The sequence below is a fragment of the Carassius carassius genome, chromosome 15, assembly GCF_963082965.1.
Source record: "Carassius carassius chromosome 15, fCarCar2.1, whole genome shotgun sequence".
Taxonomy (NCBI): domain Eukaryota; kingdom Metazoa; phylum Chordata; class Actinopteri; order Cypriniformes; family Cyprinidae; genus Carassius; species Carassius carassius.
Window position 1 is genome coordinate 28,032,892 of NC_081769.1, and position 7,088 is coordinate 28,039,979.

Consider the following 7,088-nt stretch of genomic DNA (forward strand, 5'->3'; position numbering starts at 1 on the left):
GAGGTTTGGACCCTGAACGGTCTGTGTCATTGTCTCTGACGCTTGAGTAATTCATCTCATCAGCATTTGACCATCTCCCCAGCTGACCTTCGCCTGCTGTAATCAGAAGCCAAAGGCAGCACGCAGTCATTCGCCTTGGCAAACGCTGTGAATCCTGACCTCTGCTGGATAGATTGCCTCCCATTCTGTTATACAAGCATAACTCACGGGGCATGTTTGGTTACAAGCCTGTCAGGGGCCAGTGGAAATCGGGGTCAGATGTTGTCACACTGATATCTGTTCTGGAAGGTCTGGATAGAGATAGACTAGAACTTTGTCATTTGCTAACTCATGTTCTGTAGAACAGTGTTTCTCAACTGGTGGGTCGCGAGCCAAAAGTGGGTTGCAGGTGTGCTGATGGGATTGTTGACAGCAAGGGGAAAAAACTTCTACAATCTAAATGCTAAAATGTATAAACCTAATCCTATATTCATGCATAGAACGGACAGCAAAATAAACTCATAAAGTTGTAAAAAGAAAATGCTTCCTATGATTTCTGTTATAAGTTGTTGTAGTCTAGTCAAATTGTACAGTAGGCTATAATTCATCTTTCACTTGGAAGAATTTCATATTCAAAATTGATATTTATTTTTAATAAGAAAAATATTAAAAGATAGGCCTAATACATTTCATTTAAACACATTTAATCAGAAACTATTTTTAATGACATTAATCTATATATACATTTTAATAAAATATTAAATTACATATAATCTTAATATTATGTATATAATTTTACATATTAGAATAATAAGTGTGCGTGTGTTTGTGTGTGTGTGTATTTTCCTGTACTGTGTAAATACAAATCAGCATTTATTTACAAAGAATAAATACTTATTAAAAATAAATATTAATTATCACCATAAATTAAAGTGATAATTTTAGGTTAATTAATAAAGATTATTATAATATTTATTTGTAATTTATCTAATTAATATATTAATAATACATAAAATATATAACTAGTAAATGAATGTGATATTAGTTATGTATCTGGTTGCCATTATAACCATTATAACTCTCTCTCTCTCGCTCTCTTTCTCTCTCTCTCTCTCTCTCTCTCTCTCTATATATATATATATATATATATATATATTATTTTTTTCATGGTTGCAATCAGAACACAGAAATTGTTTTTTCAATTGCTGACATTAAATTCTATTTAGAATCTATTTAGAATTTATACATTTTCTTATGTTGTGTACTGTATATATATAAATCTTCATGGGAAATCAACTGTCCCTTTATCTGTTCAAATAAATATTAATTTGGAGCAAGGTTTAACATTTTGAGGAAAAATTATCCTATTTGTGGGTGTGCTGGTGAAAAGTATAAAAACATCAAGTCACAAGTCCATTAAGAATTATCCATTACCATATTTCCCTTGGCTAGAATGATAATACTGACATGTTATTGTCTCATGTGTCTGCATAAGCCATTCAATGTTATTGGCTTAGAAGGCAGACAAAAGAATCACATCAAGTTATTTTAGCGGAGGTGGGAGGGGGGAGGTTTTATGGAGTATAATAAGTGTTCTGGCTCCCATTGTGTGAAGCATCTGCACCACCTAAAAATAGCATGCAGTTTCACGATCACATATGTGCCAGTGTCGCAGCTCCTCCAGGTCATGGCTATCTGTCTGAGACATACGCGATAACAGAAAAACCCTAATTACTGCTCCCTGTGATGTCTTCAAAACACTTGACTATAGAAAGAAGCACAGATGCATGAAAAGTCATTGTACATGAATAAAGATGCTCTGTTAATGACAGGACGACTTTAAAATGAATAAGACCTGAAACACTTAACCTCTAAAAAACGCTGACTGCTAGAGGTCAAACTAAATATTATATGACCTATTCTTTATATATATATATATATATATATATATATATATATATATATATATATATATATATATATATATATATATTGTTAGGTTAATTTTCATACAACAATATTTTTCATTTTTTTCTATTATATATTTCTTTTTATTCATTAAAAAGTCATTATATATATAATATATATAATCATTATATAATATTTAATTAATTTGTTAGCTTCTGAGGTCAGACGTTAATGAAAGTGAAACATGCTTTTTCTGTGTCTCACTTTGTTTCATTCACTCTTTTGACTGAAGGCCAAACATCTGAAGTCCTTGTAAAAGACATAGTGCTATGTAGTGAACTTGTACCTGATCTGTTCAGATTACTGATAGTGCTGATTGAAGCTGCTTGTTTTGAGGCGGTGACAGAGATGAGGCAGGTTATTTATGTTTATATGAAGCAGCACCTAAGAATTCACTCGCCAGGGACAGCACTGTAAACAACAGCAGTCAAATACAAGGCCTGCAATATCACACACACTTTCAGACAGCCAAGCAAGACTTCAAACAACACATAAATCACTGGAAAATTAGCATACATCCTTCTAACTTCAACTTCCAAATGAGACAAATGTTCAGAGAAAGTGGGCACATTCTGGAAAAGTTAGTCGAGGTCAAATAAAGGCCTGTTTGGCATGTTTACTTCAGGATTAATATTAACATGTTACAGTCTAAACACTGACCATGCAAACAGTGCTGCACAGCTGAAGAAGCAGAGGTGCAAGCAGAGTTTCACTGGTAAAGAGCGCTACTGTCGCACTCTGAACTTATTATATATACTAAACATTATTTTGCAATGTAAGCCTTTATGAGTCGACGTAAAATAATAGTGGGAAATACCACCTATTTCTGTGTCAGGTTTGCTTGTTGAGTTAAACCAATAAAATCTAGCTAAAAATAAGCTGGAAGCTATCCAGCTTGGTTACACTCACTAAATTTAAACTACTTTATATTTTTAAGAATAATAATAATAAAACAATTTAATATGAAAATTTATTTATTTAATATTAAAATATTATATGGAATGTATTCAAATATTCTGCTTTATACCATTTTATTATTTTCTATTCTCTATTATTATTATTATTATTTATATAGTATTCTTATTATTAATATTATAGTTTTATTATTATTTTAGTAGTTTTATTATAGTATTAATATTTTTGAATGAGCTTTTTTAATATTTTGCATTTTAATTTTAGATTAAGCAATTTTTTACACAATTTTTGTGCACTTGACATTTTTTTATTTAGCTGTAATTTATACTTTAAATGTAAACTTTATATATATATATATATATATATATATATATATATATATATATATATATATATATATATATATATATATATATATATATATATATATAACTTTATATTCTGTTTTAGTAATTTTTGTAGTTTACCTTAAAATCTGTTAATTTCTCTTTAAAATTTTTCAAGATTTTGATTTTATTTCAGCTCTATTTTAATTATTGAAAATAATTTTTAATCACTTCAGTTCTGCTTCTGTCCTCTATGTCCCTGTTTTACAAAGACTGGAAGAAAAAAATCCCTGCTTTTTTTGACTGAATCATAAACTGATATATGACCATTTTTCTGACCTGTCTGAATGATTCTTTCAAAGGAACTGAAAAAAAATCAATCATGAATTATAAATCACTATAAAGATCCTTGAACATCCATGGAACCTTTCCACAAAAGTTTCTTTATGGAAGAAGTTTCACTAAAAAATATTAAATGCTCTTCACGCTAAGAAAAAAAAATTCTCTTTTAAGAACTGCTACCTCAAAGGTTCTTTAAGGAATCAAACATGGTTCTTCTATGGCATCGCTGTGAAAAGCCTCTCATGGAACCTTTATTTTTAAGAGTATAGAATCCTAAAAACAGAAGATCTTGCACTCATTACTCCATTGACAGGAAGTGTGAAACAGGCCCTAAGCAGAAAACACACAATGATTCAGTTCATCATGTGTCTGACAGGCCAGGCTAGCATGCAACAGAAATCCTGCATGTCCCACCCTAACAGACACCATGTTATGAAACGTGCCCTGCCTCCCTGCCCTGGGCAACTGCCAATATTGGTCATAAAGCATACAGAAGCTAATTGGTCCACAGTCCAACCACATCCAATTCCAATACAGATCACCAAACAAAAAAAATGCAACTGTGTTACATAAAACATGACAACAACAGCAATCCATGAGAGAGAGAGAGAAAATGCCCTGTACTTGAGTGACCTCCCCTCAGTAAAGCGCAAAATGATATAAGAAGCTCAGAATATTTCTACAAAGTCAATTCTGTAGATATGTTAAGCTTATATCTTGCATCATACAACTGAGTGTACATAAAAAGAGCATGGGGCAATTCCTTATACATCGCAATGGTTTGCCCACAGAGAACGCATTTTCATTTATTCTTTTGTTCTTGTTGTGGAAAGAGCGGATCAATGGATGTTCGAACATAAAAAGAAAGAAAGAACAATCAGAACGGCAGAAAGTATAGTTTAGTGTGGAAGAATTGCCATCTAGTGGCCACGTGTTTTTTGTTGAATATTTTACAGTATTAAAAAGCTCCTGGAGTGAACTATGGAACAGATGAAATATTTAAAGACAATAACAATATACATGTAATTTATAATATAATTTGAAAATATAATTTTATTTCATATAACATTATATTCACGCTTTTCTATCATCTATAGTAGACAATTGACATTAATATATATATATATATATATATATATATATATATATATATATATATATATATGTATGTGTGTGTGTGTGTGTGTACAAATCAGCAGTAGCCTGATCTTCTGGTCTTGAGATCACAGCTCTATGAGGGCGTTCACTTTTACAGTAACCTAAATGTTGCATTAATTCATCTCAGTGACGTCACACCTGTTGAAAAAGACTTTATTGTTTTTGTTTTTTTGTTGCTATAAATGAGTGTCGATTAAAGTGCTACACCCAGTTAAAGGTGAAGTGTACAGAACAGCACTTCTGTTATGACAATGAGTTTTATAAGTGCTTTTTTTTATCTGTTAATTATTCATAAGCTTTTATATTTATATTAGTGCTGTCAAACAATTAACTGCATCCAAAATAAAGGTTTTTGTTTACATAGTATACGGTATATACTTTGAAAATATTTACATTCATATAATTTATATTATATATTTAATATTATTTATTATATATTATTATTTAATATAATATTTTTCTGAACAATATACATGCATGTGTGTGTATTTATATTTATATGTATATTACATACAGTACACCCACATATATAATGTAAACAAAAATGATTAATCATTTGACAGCACTAATTTATATATTTGTTTTTATTTTTTATTTTTTCATTTATGTGTGTGTGTGTGTGTGTGTGTGTGTGTGTGTGTGTGTGTGTGTGTGGTGGGAGGAATAAAATACATATAATAAAAAAGTATAAAATATACATAAAAAATTAATGAAAAAGTATTAATAAATAACAAAATTTGTAAATAATTAGATTTGTATAATTGTTTCCATTTTAGCTATTTATGTGCATGTGTAAACAAAATGTATACATTTATTTACATATAATGATTCAATAAGTAATTAGATAAGTAAATGATAAACACATATTGCTACATATTTAAACTCATATTTATTTGAACTATTTATAGTAAATTTTTATTATACAAAAATTATTTGTGTACACTTTCATAATTGTGTATAATAAAAAATAATCAAATGTACTTGTTCATATTAATGTACATAATGATGATAACAATAAATATATTTAATAAATAATTACTTATCAATATTTAGATGTTATATTTGTTTTTATACAATTATATGTGTATATAGTTTATTACACAGAAATGATTAACATACATATTTTAATCATATCATGAATGTCTTTTTTTTTGTCTGCCCTAAATTGATTTGAATCTTGTGTTTTATTGTGATTTATGATCAACACAAGATGGCACTAGAGAGAGCAGTTACTCCGCGTTACTCCTAGTCCAAAGAGACAAAACAAAAACACATCCAAACACCAAACATTCTTTGCAGGGAGTGGCTGCACAGTACATTTCCTTTAGCCAGTGTTTCCAAGCCACATGTTACTACATGACCTACATCATTTCACAGATCATAAACATTAAATGGGTTAATTCAGGCTTTGCGTTAACAATGTGAAACAGCATTTACATTGAGATACTTAATTACTTCACGACCAATCCCTATTGTTCGCCTACCATTGGTTAGTGTACGACTGACCAATGCAGTTTCTTTGAAATTATATAACTTTAAGATTTATGTACAGGCTTTTCTGAGACTAGTCTAGTAACAAACTGTCTTACCAAACAACAAAATGAAAGTGTTCATTGGTTTCTCTTCTGCATTACAGCCCACAACTTCTTGAATAAACACACACATGCTTACACATGTCATGAGAGGAACAGTTGTGTTGTACGTGAGATATGTGCATGTCTTGAGGCAGGAAGAAGTCCCCACTGCTGCTCATCTCATTCATTACTATGTTTTTTACTGAGGGAAGTAAGAGAGTAAAAGGAAACAACATGAAACACCCGATGACTGAACATGTTACTGCCCCAGCCTGCTTGGGCCTCTTTATGACATCATGAGGGATAAACTGTCCTCTGTGGTTGAATTAAAAAAACACTGCAACCAAACTGTCATGGCACTCGCCCTGTGTTTTATTGACCTTTAGTTGCATTTCAGATAATGGCATTTGATGAATCAGTGCTGTAATTCAACTTTTAAACTGATATGCAAAAACTTTGAGGCATATACTTTTATTTGAATGCAGAAATGTGTTCTGTATGAATGGCACCCATTAGTCTTTTAAAGCCTTGTCACACACATGTACTAAAACTAAAGGGGTGTTTACACAATTATATTTTCAGCTAAGAATGGCAATTTCTGATGCATTTTGGCCATTCTTTTACGCGAGATTGGCATTTTGGGGACCTGAAAACACAAACTAAAAAAAAAATGATTCAAAAAGTTTTTTTGAAAGCAATAGCATTTTTAACTCAGTGGAAACTACAAAAATAAAAATCTGTAAAAATGCTGACAGACGTAGCATTTCTTTACAAAGTGACATTGCCAACTACTGGCCTGGCATGCATAACACAGCATTTTTTGTCA